Genomic DNA, 18,907 nt, shown 5'->3' with positions numbered 1-18,907 from the left:
TTTTGCCTCGGAAGTATTTAATTACTCACTCAATTTAATGATAATTGATTATTTTAAAATTTCATCAAATAAAATACAATCAGGAATTGTTAGAATTTAATTAAAATTTTTTTGTATTTAGTTTTTTTTTTTAAATTTAAAACTACAGACTCTTCTATAAAGTGTATGGCTTATGTTAAACGATACTTCATAACACTTATTATCACATAAATTATTATCTTAGCAATTATTAAACAATTATGAGGTAGAATGTAGGAAGAGAAAAACATAGTTCAAGGTTAACTGTCTCCAACAGAATTCTAATTTTAAACGAAAGTTAAATTTTCCTGCAGGCGTGCTGCTGCATACTAATTCCCACTTAAACAGTTTAAGCAAAATTCTAACGTTTTCCTTACAATTAATGCTTTCCCCTCTTTCTCCCCCTAGCAGAAAACCTGATGGCTTTTCAATTTCTAGAGATAAGGAAGAAGAAGGGGGATACAAGTTACACATTGCTAAGCTCATTAGTTTCTCATAATAAAAATACAGGAGCCAGGGATTAATTTTAATTAAAAAGGGATTTTTTTTAAATTGTATTATATGCATATAATATAATCTACTTTCTGTTTAAAATAACAATCGAATTGTGATAAGATTGTCTCCTGTATTTTTATAATCGCTAAACAGAAGAGTCTCTTTAATTTAGTACGGAAAAATGAAAAAAAAAAAAAAAAAGAAACGTTTAGATACAATTCACGCGTTTCCTTTTGTCGAACGAGATTTAAAACGAAAACACACGGCATGACGTCACCTGCAGGGCTCCCGTGTTTAATTTTCTAACAATAGATGTCTCGAACAGAAAAATAATCTTATTAAAATGATGAAAAGAAAATAAAACAATGAAGGCTTAAACACCATAAAGATCTTTTCATTAACTTAAGTATTTCCTTTAATATAGACTTATTTCGCTTCAGTTCACTCGGATAATGCTTTATTTGTGATAAATGTCATTAATTAGGTTTTAAATGATTATATTTTCGTGCACCAGATGGCGGAGTTGATACCATTGTTTACATCTTCAGTTAAACAATAGTTCAACTGTACCAGAGAAAGAAAAAGAAAAAAGAAAAAAAATGGAAGTTTTTAGAGAATTGTTACTTTCTCCAGAGCATTAACTCTACTCGTTATTTAATACATAAATTTGTTTATCTTTTAAAAATTTTTTAATGTAAATTTATTTTCAACCTGACTTATAAACAGGTTAAGGAAAAAGAAAATAAAATAATATATATATAAAAAAAAAAAATGTCCCACACGTGCTCGTAAAAGTTCGAAGAGGCGTTTATCGATCAATTAAAATCCCATAAGAGAAAAAACTAAAATATCAAAAGTATACTCCAAGTAAATTTAAATTCGAGAGGAGAAACTATTTGAAATTATCTTCTTTTAATCAGTACTTTTACTTAATTTTCTTCTAATCCATCGTTTTCTATAGTCATAAATAGTCGAAGGAAATAGTTGTCTTCACTTGGATACGTGACTGATAATCTTCAGTTAATTAAGCCAACTCGTTCTTCCTCGGGACGTTTAATGACGTTAAATTAAATTATCCGAAAGGAGCAAATTTATTCAGTTGTTTAAGTCGATGACCATCGTCGTCTTTTTTTTAAATTTTTTTTTTATTATTATTTTCCTTTTTTTGTCTGTAGTTTTCAATAGTGAAAAATCCCCTAATACTACAATTTATAGACCACGAAATTGGCATAATTAAATTATCTATTTCGCTTGTTTAACCACGTGTTTAACGAAATCGACATAAATTAAATTGCTAGTATTTTTTTTTTTTTTAACCACGTGTTTTATGAAATTTACATTTTTAACTAATCGGTTTAGATTCTAAACCACGTGTTTTGTGAAATTGACATTTTTAAACCACGTGTTTTGTGAAATTGACATTTTTAAACCACGTGTTTTGTGAAATTGACATTTTTAAACCACGTGTTTTGTGAAATCGACATTTTTAAACCACGTGTTTTGTGAAATTGACATTTTTAAACCACGTGTTTTGTGAAATCGACATTTTTAAACCACGTGTTTTGTGAAATTGACATTTTTAAACCACGTGTTTTGTGAAATCGACATTTTTAAACCACGTGTTTTGTGAAATTGACATTTTTAAACCACGTGTTTTGTGAAATTGACATTTTTAAACCACGTGTTTTGTGAAATCGACATTTTTAAACCACGTGTTTTGTGAAATTGACATTTTTAAACCACGTGTTTTGTGAAATCGACATTTTTAAACCACGTGTTTTGTGAAATCGACATTTTTAAACCACGTGTTTTGTGAAATTGACATTTTTAAACCACGTGTTTTGTGAAATCGACATTTTTAAACCACGTGTTTTGTGAAATCGACATTTTTAAACCACGTGTTTTGTGAAATCGACATTTTTAAACCACGTGTTTTGTGAAATCGACATTTTTAAACTACGTGTTTTGTGAAATTGACATTTTTAAACCACGTTTTATAAAATCGGCACTGTTAATTAAAATTATATAAATTTTTCATAATCAGTGACAAAATGAAAAGAATTTTAATTAAATTGCAAATTTTAATAAATAGAATTCTCAAATTTAAAGCAGTCGTTTTTAAAATTAAGACATTAAATAAAATTTTATTCCTTTTGAATAAATCATAAGGATGGGCAATTTTAAAAATTGTGAATAAGGAAATTTTCTATTTTTAAATACTGATTTAATTTTGAATTTTTATAGAAATTCGTAGAACTCAAACCACCCTTTCGAAGCTGGTATATTTATTTTAAAAAATAAATTTAAAAATTACTACTTCTTAACATATATTATTGAGAAATAGGCGTTGTGTAGTCAGTCAACTTTTGATTAAGCATTAAAAAATAATAAATAAATAAAAATATCGGGGAATGGCCGAGTAACTACGAAAATGTACTCATTCTGGTATGATCCAAACTCTGGATTTGAATCCAGTTTTATTTATACGTCACCTGTCATGCAACAAGATTTATCAGCTAGCACGTAGGATGTCAATGAAGAGTCATGTGGTACGCACGGATGAGAAAATTGGATATAATTATTCATATTTTATTTCTTTACTCGCAATTATCCCTTTATTATTATGATTTTTAACTTTCTTCTTTATAAAATTTCTCACTAATTAGGATTTTTAACATAATTGGAAACCTGTTTAGAATCGAATTTGTTAAATTAAATACATCAAAATTTAATGTTGGCTTCACGAATTTGAACTTTTTTCCGCATTTCTCCGTTCGATTCGTAGTATTAGATTTTATTTAGGCCTATTTATTAGTGAAAATGCTCGTCATCAGTCTAAATCATTTCTAAGCTGTCATTTAAAGAAGAAATAATGAAAAAGTAACTCGTTAATGAGGGCGAACGCATTCATAATTACAAAACATTGTACAATGCTTTGGTGCTCCGCCCAGTTTCGTACGGGTGCAACTCAGTGAAGATGTCATTAAGCCCAACCCAATCTAGCACCACGTGGACACTTCGACGCCCTTGACAATTTATAACAGCATCGATTTAGTGTTAACTACTATCAACGAAGCTATAATCAAAGTACTATCATTGAAAATTTAGGGGAGAAGGAAATTATTTATTATTCATACAATTGTATCGAGATGCATCTAAACAGTTGAGGAATGTCTTCATTTTACAACTGTGCAGTGGTTTATCTATAAAAATCCAATATACCTTTAGTTATGAAAGGAAAATTCCTTTATATTTTGTCCTGATTATTCGAAAATATGTAGGACATCCATAAGGATATTGGTTTCGAGCAGTTTATAGCTTTATAACTACCCGCATAAGTCGAAAATAGAGTTAAATTCTAGTATATTTTTTATAACTTTTAACAAAATATATTATTATTTTTCGAATATAAATAAAAATAATTTGAAAACTTATAACTCTTTGTAATTATAGGCTATCGTATATATATTTTATGTCTTTCTGTTTCCAGTCCAACAATTTTTTGACACTTCATCAAGGTCGTTCTGCCTTGCAAAGTACGTAGCTTCACATAATGCAACGAGGGATGAATTAACTTTTAAAAACTTTTATGGATGCTTTAATTGGATATTCATTAATTTGATGCAAATTATTTAACTTAAGTGTAATTAGTTCCACTTAATGTAAGGTAAATTCACTTAAGCAATGACAGTGAAATGTTGCGAGTCATTCGACATTATATTACTCGAATTTTTATTTAATTATATATTTATTTTTATGATTGAATTACTTAAAATCGGGAGGTATTTTAAACAGAATTTACGGGGTGGAAGAAAAAAGGATTAAGATTAAAAGACTTATACGACCGATGGAAAGTGAAACGTAAGCCAAGCCTTTCTTGACATGAAACAGAACCTCTTTAGAAAAAACTTTTTCGAAACGTTAAACGTTAAGATTTTTCCTTATCCCCGAGGCGAGGTTAAAGGTCAAGAGGAATCAACATTCTCCATAGGTCATTAAAATGTCTTTTTATTGCTCTCTCTCTCTCTCTCTCTCTGTCTCTCTTTAGGCGCAAAACTCTCGACTTGAATGGAAATTTTATCGCGAGAGACTTTCTCATTTTTACCTGCTTCGTGTGTTCAACGACCACATTGAACGTCACGTGACGCGAAAGACACCGCATTGGATAGTCGGACACTTACGAAAGCTTCAAATCGTACAAGTGTAGTAAGGAAGATACGAAAATATATACATAAATTTACATTTCGTTTACGTTTAATATAGTTTAAGCCGTTTAATGTTAGCTGCGGGCTATAAAACAGAACATCAGTTGATATGATTTCAACAGGGCGTTGCTGAGGTGTTATAAAACACCATATTGGAGTGTTTTATATCCCTCGTAAACAAGAGTCGATCATAAACTCTCTACTAACAATTGGATAATTCTATTAACTCTCTCTTTCTCTCTTGCGTAGTATGATAAAACCTATAAGCAATAATTCAGATTTTGTCTGCCCGTACCATAAAGATGATGTCCTTATCATATATTAACGAAAAATCGTTCTGGTATGCAGTCTGTCTCGAAAGAGACTCAATTAATTATGCAAACAATTAACGTGCCCCTTCTCCTTTTTTTTCGTTTCGTGTACTTTCCATTTCATCAGAATTATTCCCTTTGTTTTAACAAAGCGCTGCAAGGTCTTCATACCTCTTGTTTTTCCTGTTATATAGAGGTAAAGTTCCAAAAAACTCAACCATATAATTAAAACGTGATTCAGAAGAAAACGTAATAAGCGTAGGATATGGATACGAATTAAGTTAGATAATAATGTAATAATTCATAAAATTGCGAGTGGTATCGAATTCTTCCTCTCTCTCTCTGGAGACGAGCAGATGCAGCAAACGCCTACAACATTAGTTGATTGACCCTAGATGCAACACCCTCTCTACCCTAGACCGTTGACTTTAAAGAACATCTGAGAATATAGACACGCAGTTAGCATCTTTTTAGAAGGTCAGAATCATTGGAAGAACGTTTCTACGAATATGGCAACCCGCGATACACTTTGATGGTTTAATTAAGTACCATTTTTTTGGCTCCGTGTCTAGTTTAAATGAGTTAAAAGTTGCATCGTTATCAGTTTTATCGGATTTGTCAGACACAATAGGCTCGATGTTTATTATACATTTGGAAATTTATGTATTTTGAAATGGATTTTGGAGTGAAATGCGCTCCGGGGTTGATATTTATCTGTAATTTTTCTGGTTTTGTAGTATGCATCATCAAGTGATTCTCTGTTACAATTTTTATTATATCGATCTAAAGTGAATCGACTATATAAACTATTTTTATAACCCCATTAAAATTCAAATTAATGTTCGATATAATTTATAAAAAGAGATACAAAAAGAAAAGCCATTATTGCTATTTTAAATAGTCCTTTTCTAACTGAGACAAACCTCTTTCTATATTTTCTTATGCTTCAGGGGTTGAAATTTTGTATTATGGATCTTTAATAGTATCGAACGAGTTTATACATTATGAAAGAATTAGAATTTTAATCTCATTTCTTTCTTAATTACAGTCTACGAATGCCGACTCGTTAGCTCTAACTGCATCCCTTTTTTTTATGCTAGTCGCTCCTTTGAATGGATTTGAATTGTGTTGAACTCTCTATTGACGCGATACTTCTTCCATTACTCGCTATTTATTAATTAATTCGACTGGTTAATGACATTAAAAATTCGATAAATTCCTCTTATATAGGCCAATTGTAATGTAATTTATGCAGTTTTACAAACGGCCTCCCCGCTGAATCAAGTCCTAAATTCTTCAGTTGAAGTTAGGTCTAACGTCCTAAACGGTTTGTAGACGTTACACTTCGCCTAATTTATCATAAATCTTTAGTCCTTACACCTCTTCAGATGGATTTTAATAAGATGTAGAAGCTCACCACGTATCTACTACTTAAAGTATTCAAGCAAAACTAATATAACCAGTCTGGCTCAGACAATATTTTGGCACAAATATGACATGCCTTTAAGTAAGGATACGTCTGGGTCGTTACTCTAGCACTCAAAATAATATCAAAAAGTGAAACGAGCCCGGCTTCTCCGCATTAATTAAAATCTTAAAACTTGTTAAAATGTGCAGAGAAGTAAACAAGGATTTGATATAATGAAGTGTTTTCTAGGTGAGGTTCATTAACATGCAAAACCATGCTAACTGACACATTGCATTCAATTATCGTCGCAGTTATCAATGTCAAGTTTCTGTTTCGATTCTCGACTTCATCTGCATAAAAAGAGGAAGCGGGAAAAAAGAAGAAAATAAAATAATTGCCGATTCATTCTCAGATTAAATTTTATCTTAAAATATTCTCTAACACGAATCAATTGACATAAACATAAGTTTAACATCGAGAGATAAGAGTGAAAGTTACATTTCACTTTCAGGATCTTGTGGATTTTTCCGAAAGCAAAGTGATAAATTATTTACAGAAATAACTTAATTGTCAGTATCTGAAGAGTGGGAGTTATCAGCCTCCAGGCCATTTTTTTTTTGTTTTTTAATCTTAAGTTGTTGTATTTACAATTACGATTTTTTCAGACTTCTTACAACTATGAATTCTGTAAATTTTAATTCAATTTCTTAAATTCTCGAAGCTGTTAGAGCCGTGATTGATATTTAATAAATTCTTTAATCCTTAGAGTCTTGAGTTTTACATATTTTATTAGTCTTTAACACTGAGTTTTCGAAATTCCCGATGTTCTAAGTACAACGATATTTTTATTAACAAAATTGGAAATTATCCTCCTGTCCAACGGATGAGATTTCGCAAGTTAATTATTCATACAATTCTTAAAACCATTATTTTTAAAGATTTTTCACAGTGTTTAAGGCCGTAATTTCTGTAAATTCTCTATAATACACAAACCACGATTTTTGCAAATTTTTCACGACTTTGCAAGTTTATTGTAGGCCGTGAAATTACGATTTTTTACGAATTATTGGGGAGTTGTACGCTCTTAATTTTCATAGAAATCCGCGTTAAAATATCACGTAATAATAAATATAAATCAATGAATTGTTTCTGTTCGTTCGAATGATTTTTACTTTAACTTTTTTTTCCCCCTGTGATCTTATGACTCATTTCTCGTAACAAATTAACGATTTTACGCTTTTAATATATACAAAAAGAGGCGTTTACAGCCCAATGGCCATCCTGAGAAAGGATATTTCAATGTTTAAAAAAACAGTTCAACGCTCCCAGAAAAGGGTTCTGTCATGATTCTCCTCCCTTCATATTCCAGACGATGTAAATGGCCTATAATTATGACTAGCATGACTTCAATACTTTTAAAGTTCATCATAAAATTTCATGTTTGGTCGGTAGTGGACCTTTCTCTCTCTCTCTAATTTTTTTCTTCTTAAAATTTTCTCATCTTTCGTACGTTCTTGTGTGCCTTTTGCGTGTGATAGATTGAAGATAGGTCGCGGGCACTCACTTTACCAGTTTATCACATGATCCAGTTCTTGTCACCTTCCGTAATTCTTAAACTAGAATTGTTATACAATTAAAATATTCCTTACTTTATCGAGAAGTGAGTTATACCAAGGGATAATTTGGCCAAGATGCTTATAAGAATCCCAGGAGAGTGGCACATTGTTAGCACTATCTTTGCGTGTTCGGAGATTGTTATAAAGATGCTCCACCGATAACGATAGAAAAAAATAATAATCATCGGGAGTGGAACATGGTAAATTAAGTGCTTTAAGTGGCCATGGGTAAGAAATTTTCTAGATTATAATTTTTAACACGTTGAAAAGAATCTTTTGAATCCCATCCTCCGTACAATAATAATTTTCAGTTAGAAAATCGATTTCAGCCTCGAAGCTATGCGGAAAAAAAAACTGAAAATAGGATAATTATAAACGATTATTTTACGATCTATAACAGTTTTATGTCATATAATTTCGTAGAATAAAACACTACCCCCAATTAAACGAGTGAAAGCTAACCATAACCCCCCATATAACCGTTACCCCTATATAACACAGGCCAATATAATGTTATATAGATCCTATACAGAACCACACGCGACTAGTTATAGTTATTTTTTCTCGCTAGATTCCATCACATTCGTAAAAATGCCCGAAGACACTCCGGCGTGGGAGCTACACGGATCCCTTTGATACTCCTAATTGCTAGTCTGTCCAACTTGCAGCTGGGAGCACACCCCCGTGGCGAAAAACGGAACTAAAGCGGGGAATCCCCCAGTACACGAAGAATACTTAATTGCAGCGCTTTAAACTCTTAACCAATAAATTGAGAAGTTAAAGAATTATATAAATACGACTTTTTTCATGTTTTTCTCTTAAAAAATCACGTTTGTTTTCTTTGAAATTGGTGTAGTAATGCCGATCTTTGCGTGACGAGTTACCGCCTTCTGCTCTGTTGCCTTTGGCACGCAATCTCACACTAGTTATTACATGGATAGTTTCTATTAAAAAATAAATATACAACACACTCCAACAATAACAACAACAACAACAACAACAACAACAACAACAACAACAACAAATAACGCGTATTCTCGAACTTTGTACGCATAAAATGCTAATAGAAACGAATCCTGTTAATAGAATGTGACATAAAAATTTCGAAGAATTTACCTTAATGACTTAAAAGTGTTTTGTACCACGTTATTTACCATTGTAATCATCCCCTCCTCTTTTTTCCCCTCTGTGTTCTTCTTTATCTTGTCAGCTCATACAATATGGGTTGTATGTAAAGAAGCCACAGTTATGTGTTTTTTAAATCGAATTTTTTGATTTTTATCAATAGCAAACACTCAACTTTCTACATATGTATGAAGCAAACACGCTACATGTCATTTCTTACTTATTTTTTTTTTCTGTTTTATAATTTGTATGTTATACTTACAATTTATTCATTGTTAAAGGTGTGCTGACAGATGCAGCATTTTTGCTTTTTCGTGTTTTGTAACAAGAGTTTCGAATTTTTAAGAAAATTCCTCGCCTTTTTCTGCTTTATATTAGGAAATTTGTACTGTTTTTGGGTATTTATTAGGAAAATTTTCTAGTTTCTGTAATAAGAATTATTTGTTTCCGCATTTCCATATTTAAAAAATCTTCGTAGTTTCAATATTTTCATTAGATAAACCTTCGTAATTTCCATTTAAAAACGGCTAATAATCTTCAAACTTTCGGTATTAAAAAACAAAAGAAACGTAATAAATATTACACATTTCTATTATAAAAATCTCCACGGTTATACCCGAGAGAAATTTGAATTTTTCTCACATAACTTGGAAGACTGTTTAAGAATATGAGATGGGCTAAAGTAAGACAAAAACACGTGCAAATAAGCATTGACACTTTCCCGCTCGTTAAACATTTAGTCATGACAGAATAAATTCCAGTGGCAATGTGTTTTTCTCTACGATAACATCACCTTTGTAAAGTTCTAAGACGTCTTCCATGATGGATCATGTGGCGAAAAATACGACTGCTATTTGTCACGGATAATCATTGAACGTGCGTGGTTTGCCAACCCAATGCTTAAAAAAAAAATACACCTCATACTCTTGATTCCTTAACATTTACATTATAATTTATAAGTGCCGATAGAGATAAAAATTGAGGGAGTGTCGAGTAGAAGCTTTAATAATCTTTACATAATTCAGAATTCAAGAAACCAATTCGTTAATCAAGATTTGAGGAACGTAAGAGAAATTATTAATGAGACTAAAGTTAACCCACGCAACTAGTTGCTCACTTATTGTCTGGACAGATTTAGATCTCATGCCCTTGATTTGTTTATAAGACACTTCAACAACCCACGAACTCTCAGTTGTTCATAAATCGCCGAGTTTAGTACAATGACATCCAAGAGTCTTGGATATTTATTCGACGTTAGTAGCACCCTTGGGGTGACCTTTAACGTTTTCTATACGCTTTATAGAATTAGAAGAAAGTTTGACCTCTCACCCGGCCAGTGAGTTAGTTAAGATATTCCATTTAGGTATACGTGGAAATTCGAATCTCGGATGAGCTTTCGACCTTGGTTTTAGCTATGATATATTCGAGGATAGTTTAGAAATTTGCATTTATAACGTCTTCTTAAGTCGACCACGTTTAAGATCTTACGTGCCTTTGATAATTTGCATGTTTCTTTTTTCTTTTTTTATTTTTGGAGTGAATAATAATATCCTTTCGTGTGTAGAAACGGTAGCGAAATATCGAAATGAATCCTCCTCGGGCAGTGTCTGCAAATCCAGGTTTTTAGGTTGTTTTGCTACTTTTAAACACCCTTAAATTTAGGTCATAACATCGGGGGACCATCTTTTCGCTGTAACTAGTTCGGTGAATACATTTTGAAGTCAAATATTCGAAGGAGAAACGATTAAATGTTGCTGTTAATCTGCTGTTCTCCCCGCTTAAAATTGCTGAGTAAATGCGAGAGATCAATCTGGTTTCGGCGATCTTGTTCCCCAATGACCCAAAGAAATAAAAACTTTAAGTTATGTAAACCTGTTTGATATCTCAACCGTCTTACGAACCGACAACCGCTAGTCACACACCTGTAGACGAAACCAGAAAAAAAATTAAAAAACAAAAAAAAAGAAAGAAACCAGCGATCACGGACAGTTGTAACCTTGACAAGCGAGAGTGGCCGCGTGGAAGAACCCCAGCTGACAACCAGTTACCTCTTAACGCCACCAGGTGGCTGTATGTCGCTTTTTTAGCTTCTCCTTTCTTGTTTTAGCTTCATTTTGCTTCTTCGCTCAAAGACGATTGGTCGAAATGTACTTCAGATCGAAATCGATGTGTATCATCAGCAAGACGACTTAAAAATAAAAAAAAGTAAGTTTTGCTGTAAAATATTTAAATTTTTTATTGGGGGTGGACTCGAAATTTTACTCGTCGGTGACGTCACGCTGTGTTTAGCATTCGTATTTAAAATATATATATATATATATACTCTCGTTGAACTAATTTTTTGGTAATTAATTAGAAATCCTTCGTTAGTTCATTGGAATAGTTGGTCATTTCGTACTGTTGTTTTTGGTTCTAGTAAATTGTCAATCATCGAAAAGACCTGTTAGGACTAATTTCTTGCTTCTAGTAAGTGGTCACTTGCCAAAAAGGCTATTTTTGGACTACTTTTTTTTTGGTTTACTTTGATATATAGAAAGTAATTTTCTGCCTCTCCTTAAACGTAGTCACTAATATTAACCCCTCTTTGGACTAGTTTTTAATTTCAGGTAGATGGATCACCTAACAAAAAACCCCTCTTTTAGACTATTTTACTGTCTCTAATAATGTGGTCACTTACTAAAAAGTATGTATTTTTGTTTGTCTGCAGTACATAATCACTAATTTTCATTTTCTCTGATTCTTGCCTGTAGGAAATGGTCACAAAGTAAGAAAATCCCTCTTTGAATTAGTTGTCTGTGAAGTAATCACTATCACAGTTCCATGTTAGGACTCATTTTCTGCATCTACTAAATTCGCTTTTATTTTTGGCTGTAGTAGTAAAATACTAATAAAAACATCCTTTTGGATCATCAGAATTCCTTTCTACACCAATTGAAATTAATTTCTTGCTTCACTTTACATAAATCCTTTCTTTAAATTAATTTTCTGTATCTTCTAAGTAATCGCTAGCCAAAACACTAAGCAGTAGATTGCGAGTTGTTAAAAAAATCCCTGTTTACACGAATTTTAATGCTTCTAGTGGAAGGTCACTGATTATAAATCACTCTTGGGATCCTCTAGCCATGAAAAAATCCCTTCTTAGTATTGATTTGTTTTTGTTTTTACGCGATCGCATTCTTTCTAAATGACCACTTACCAAACATTTCTGGCAGCAACTATTCTTTGTTTTTCTGTTAGGATTTAGGCTCGCGGCGTTGTCTCATCAAGCGCTGTGTGGGTGCCATTTAGGGTGTGTAACACGCAGCTGTCACGAAAATGACGTCCACACGATAATTACCTACATTTCGAGGTTGCTAAAAGTAAGCTAACTAAACATCGAACGTGTGTCAGAAAATACCACCGCATACGCCATGACGTAACAGCCGATCGCAACTTCCAGATAATTTGGATATTCGAGGCTCCTAACGCAGTATTGTCACGATTTGATAATCAACGTCTTCTCTCGACTTGTATACAATTTATATTCTTTGTTCGTTGTTGCTGATAAAATGTTCGCTGGTTACAAAATTGGCTCAATTATCTTGTATCTAACTGTAAAGTGATATTAGGAAATTTTTAACTAACAGTTAATTTTTTAATCGCCATCTTTTATGGTTTTTCCCCTCGTCGTATACGTTATTCATGAATTATTTAACATCCGGAAAGAATCGAATGGGTATTTTTAATCTTTTTTTTAATCGATTATTCTCGGTAACTTTACTGCATTGATTACTCATTTCTTTCTTTCTTAACTTGTCATTAGCCCATTGACCACAATCGCTTTAATTTCGTAGCTCTGTCTAACTGGGTTGATTATCTTCTTATCTTACATAAAAAATAACAATGCAAAGGATAATTTTCATACGAAATCAATCAAATTTTCGTGTAACAAACGAAACAATTACTTTTCTATATTTATTTTTTTTCTAATTGAACGCATGAAATGGTTTTTAGTTTCTCTCAATCCAGAAGCCGAAATCAGTTACATTCGGATGATCACAGAAAATAATTGGATCTGGTAACCTCTCAACTAATTCTTTCTGCTTGTTTTTTTCCTGCTGTTCTTTTTTAGTTACGAAACATCGATGGCAGATTGGCTATTACTTAATCTATACCTGACCCACTTATTAGGGTCCCGAGGGTGATGTTGAGCTAACATCTCATTTGGCTCTTGCACCAATAAACTGTAACAGAACCCAACTCTATAATCAAACCACGGTTTAAGATAATAACAGGTAAACCAACCATGATTTATCGCCAATAAATTCTATCATTTTAAACCAGTCTTCGGGTTTTCCACTTACCCCAAAATTCAATAAACTCGCAATAATTCACATCGAGCTTAAGGATTCTTAATATGAAATTGATGAATGGATGAATATTTTTATAACACGTAAAGGGATTATTTTTCATATTTTTGACATTTTATTGGCATATTGAAAGTAGGATTTATAAGCAATGACCGCAAAACCAGTTTCTGTGTTGTAACTTCAGCAATCTCGAGCGAGTGAGAGAGAGAGAGAGAGAGAGAGGGGCCACTATCAACTAGCATAGGGACTGTACTGTGTGGCTAACCTTGGCAGTCAGAATGGCCCAATTCTCTCCATCACCTTGATGGATGAGAAGCATTGGAATCTCGTAGTGCCGCTCACTCCCTGCCCCGTGTGCCCTGTAGGGTTCGTCTGGGCTAGCAAGGTTAAATAACTGCTTAAACTTGGCGGTTTCGATAACACAGAGAAAGTTTTACGGCTCATCGATCTATAACTCGTTTCGTCACTAGTTTCCATAGTGGTTTACTATTATCTTTTTGTATTTATTCGTAGATAAAGGTGTGAAGTTTTTAAATATAATATAATCTAGAAAACGGTTGCTGGTTTCAGCCTGGATTTATTTATCAACAAGATAACTAGGCAGCGATGATAGATCATAATTTAATAAAGCAGACAGAAAACTACTCATGCATCATAAGGAGTTCACTAACATCCAATTTTCTCGTCGAGAAATGATTTTAATTTTATTCTTTTTTTAGTCTTTTTTTAATTATTTATTTAATGAATTTATTATTAAAATTATTTTTTCTGTAAATTTAAGTAGTTAAGTCTCAAGGTTAACTTGTATTTGTGTAAACCCTCTTATGCGCGTTTAAGCGCATTCAGTGCGTTAAGACTTAAAAATCTTCCAGTTTTAATTAAATTATAATAAGAAAACATGATTTTCTTTTAATTTTTCGAAAGGAAACGAGTGTGCGAGCTTAATTTTCCGCAATTTATGTAGGTTATTAAAGTGTTAATGGGTTATTAAAGCGTATATCACTTTAAGAGATAAGGATCACTACACGAGAATAAAAGTTGCTCCCAAGAACATTTTTGATTCAACAAACGGGGATTTTTTTCTTTCTTCTTCTTTATTCTTCTATTCTAGCTATTTGTAACAGGTGATTAATTATCTTGATGAAACTCACAGACAACATTTCTTTTCTCTTAACAATGACTGTCAGAAACCGGACTTTGTTGAATGCTTCAATCCATTCATTCTTTTGATATCTGTCAGCCTAAAGTCACTCACTTTCTACCTTTACTTCAGACAGAACGCGTTGCTATTTTCAAGATAATTTGGATCTCTCGATTTAAATTACACCTCATCGATTTTAATTTTGCAACGATCCTCTTGAAGACGGCCATCCTCGGAAGCGATTTTGTAACTATATCAACATCTCTGTTGACTTTTACGGGATAAAATTACCTTGTTTAGTTAAAATTACTGAAAAATTCGGGAGGTAATTTCGTTGGAGCAATGCCTTGACGGTATTTAACGAGAAATTTAACGCTCGTATTGTACGCAACGTGTTAAATGCTGTTTATTATGATCTCGAGTGATGCGAAAAAGCTTAGTGTATAGCCAACTTTCCGTTGACTTTAAGAGGGTAAAAATACGCTCATTAGCCAAATTACCGAAAAATTTGAAAGTTAAGAACTGACGAAATTGAGTAAGAAATTCATATTCTTTATTGCATTTATCTTTGTTTAAGTAAACCAAGATCTTGCACTGTATCAAGACTTTAACAACAAATTTTATACTTATTTTTGAGGGTCATGACATCGAAGAACCGCCATGACGATGGTCTAACTAAGAAATTTAGTGCCAGTGTTGCATGCTTCGTGTTAAGTGCATTAGGATCTTGCGTGACACGATTGCTAACAATAAAATTTAAGTGCATTTGTACAAAGTATAAGCAGCACTACATACTGTATATACATACATACATACACACACGAATCCAAGTGGAATTGATTGATGGTTACACTTCTATGATCCGAAATGATCGTGGTAGCGTGATTATACATTACAAAATTCGCTCCTTAAACGTCTCGAAATAGGAAAATTTGGCATCCAAGTGAAAGTAAGCGCTCTCTTTTTTTTTCTTTTCTTCTTCTTCTATCTCTTCAACTGTAGTAGGCGTCTAATTACCGACCGACCGACCGACCGACCTCGAAAATCAAGGTTTGTGGATATCTGCCAGTGTGTACTTCCGTAAATCCTGCCCTAACTAGTGACGTCAGTCTATTAATAACTACAGCTCTCTCACCTTAATAGAGATTGATGATGAAATAAATAGCGAGCATGCGCATTTACTCGTCCAATCATCGGTGTTGAGGGGTTGAAAGTTTTCGACCCCACCCATGATGGGTCATCGTCCTGACCTTTATGACCTCAACTTCCCGCTCGAAAAATCCGAAGCGATTTGGGCGTCACCAACTCGAGAAGTTCTCGATTTTCATTTCTGAAATGACTGACCCGCTTAAAATTGAGATGAAGAAGAAGAAGAAGATGATGATGATGATGAAGAAAGCGAAAATATTAACACCTGACAGTAAAACATCGCTATTAGATTATTTCACTTGTCAGATTAAAGAACCACTTATTTTTTAGGAGCAAACTCTAATTTTATGAAAATTAGGTTAACTTATAATTCAGTTCTTAATTTTAGAAGTTAAGGAAATTTATCAGATTTCATGTCATTTTAGATAAGAATTTTTAATTAATTTTCTTATAAAAAAAAGAAAGAAAAACATTAAAATATTCAATTCGAGAGCAGAAAATTAATTATATAAATTATATGAAATTTTAAAAAATAATTTAAAATATATCTACGTTTTTTAGCTTGAAATTTCCGTTTTTTTTACTCGAAAATTACGTTATTAATTTTTTTAAAACGTATTTTAAAAATAATCAATTTCCTGAAATTGATTACTCTTTTAACCACGTGGTTTTACAAAATTATTTCAGATTTCGGGAAAAGCATGATTGAAATTGATTTATTTTTTTTTTTTAAACTAATTATTTCTGTTTTGAAATTGAAATTTATATTTTTCAGCCGATCTTATGAAAAATTAAATGTTGTATTGAAATGGAAAATGTTATATTCATCGACAGTCGATGAATACAACATTTTCCATTTCAATACAACATTTAATTTTTCATACGATCGGCTGAAAAATATAAGTTGAAAATGTTGTATTGAAAATGAAAATGAAATTGAAAATGTTGTTTTCATCAGCTGTTGATGAATACAACATTTTCAATTTCGGTGAAACAGAAAATATTAATCCGTAAAAACAGCTGATAAACAGAAATACTTCAATTTCAGTTTTGAAACCGAAATGTTTAATATTCAATGACTAATATTTCTGTTTACATTGTTAAATATCTAGACTTTTATTTTTCTTATTTAAATCTTTTCTATTTATTTTTAAATGGATTGTAATTTGAAATTTAACTGCTATTATCAATAAATTGGGAAAAAATTAACGATAAACATCGAAATTTTAGAAGAGAAAAATAAAAAGGAAGAAGGAAGAAAAATTTATTAAAGAGAATGCATTAGTGGATCGAAATTCCAATGTAAAAATCTAGGATATTAAAGGAGAATAGAGAAATTTCTTGAATCAATGAATCAGAAAAAGACATTTTTAAGTTGAATAACCTTTTTTTTTTAAAAAAAAAAGAAGAAATAAAATAAATAAATTATAAAATTGTTTTGAATTTTAAAAATGTATATATATATATTTAAAAAGAAATAACAGAAAATATGGATTGTTCTCTTCGTTTCGTGAACACATTTTGGGTGGAGATAGTAAAAAAGTATCCTTTTGTTAACTTAACAATTTTCAGGTATCGTATTTTGTTTATGAGTTGTAGGATTATTCGGACAAGTACCTTGTCAGAAATATATCAGAAATTCGTTATTTATGTCGACGTAATTATTAAGTCATTGAGAATGCTGACATAAGAATATTTTAAACGTGTTAAACCCACTCTAAGAGATAAAATAAATAAATTTTAATGCTTTAGAAGGAAGTAAAATATGATTGTTTCACGCGTTTAAAAATGAGGACTTGGAAAATAAAAGTTCCTTTAAATGGGGGGACGGCAGCTTAGAAGAAACATAAAGAATTCTCTTGAATTCGTTTATGAAAACAATTGCCGTGTAACCGGAATAATTTAAAGCGGGAGCTTCCTCTTACTTCTATGATTAATTTTTCGTATAATATTTAGTCGTTATACATAAATAAGTAGTTGATATAGTTATTAAAAAGTAAGAAAAAGCGTGTATATATTTATGGATGTAACATCTGAGCCTAGACGAAAACGGGAAATCTGTTAATCTACATCTGACAAGTTAGTTGTTGCATACGGACGGCTCTTTTGATGTCCAGGATGAACAAAAGGCAATGACCGAACCTTGCTCCTTATAACGAGATTCTTGTTGAGGGAGGTTCAGACGTGACGTCATTTCATACGATGATTTAAGCCTCGGAAGAAGAAACAAAGAAGAATATATTCGTTTAGGTATTCTCTTAAAATTAAAAACAGGGGGAGGGAAATTGTATATTAAAACGATAAAAATCTATTTTACTCTAGCAAATTGAATGTTTTTTGATCGTAGGATAAAGCTAAGGGAATGTACTCCGAAATGACCGCGTGTATCCACTCGGTGTGGAGTGCCATGAGTGGCATATGACAGTTGAGGGCTGCAATTACAAACAATGGCATCTCGACAAACGACAGTAGTAACAATCTGCATCAATTTGTACGTGTGTGGTCCACAGTAAAAGTTATTTTTCTAGGTCAGGGTTTAACAGTTCTTAAGATGATTCCCTGTGCTTTTAGTATCCGAGTCTTATGCAAATTTTTACTTTGTTTTCTTTAAATTTTAATTTTAAATTCTCTCCTTTTCATATATTTACTTTATCGGTATTTATTTTCAATTAAATTGTAGGAAAAAAGTATGCTGATCTCGTTTGATAAGTATTAGAGAATGATTTATAAGTACGTAAAGAACCACGAATTAAATTAGTGGAATAATTTATTTATTAATTTATAATTTAATTGAATATTTTTTTACGAAATTGCAAAGAGAGTGTGATGATGAAGTAGTGCAATGTCCATTTTACTTGGCATTATCTAAGCGGTATAATAAACAGCCTGACACTTCAGAGATTTAGAAGCGAGTAGTTTATTTCTAAACAGTGATCTGTTTGTTCAGACGTTATCGGCTAATGACTACGACTTAGATAAGAGCGAATGGAATTGCAAATAACATTAATCAAGCGCGTTTAAAGTTAGAATCCGAGATGCAAAGTCACTCGAAAATATAGGGATTTTTTCTTCAAGGTCCATCGAGTGTCT

The 18,907-nt window shown here is 32.1% G+C and overlaps 1 long non-coding RNA gene across 1 annotated transcript in view; it reads left to right on the top strand.

Moving 5' to 3' along the window:
- Positions 1-18,907, top strand: part of LOC136982348 (uncharacterized) — a 92,557-nt gene that overhangs the window by 30,817 nt on the left and 42,833 nt on the right. The gene's annotated exons all lie outside the window — the stretch shown is intronic.

This window comes from Centruroides vittatus, unplaced genomic scaffold (assembly GCF_030686945.1).
Source record: "Centruroides vittatus isolate TY-2023 unplaced genomic scaffold, ASM3068694v2 contig_823, whole genome shotgun sequence".
NCBI classification, from domain to species: Eukaryota; Metazoa; Arthropoda; class Arachnida; order Scorpiones; family Buthidae; genus Centruroides; species Centruroides vittatus.
The sequence above is the reverse complement of the archived record's forward strand: the minus strand, read 5'-3'. Positions and strand labels throughout refer to the sequence as shown.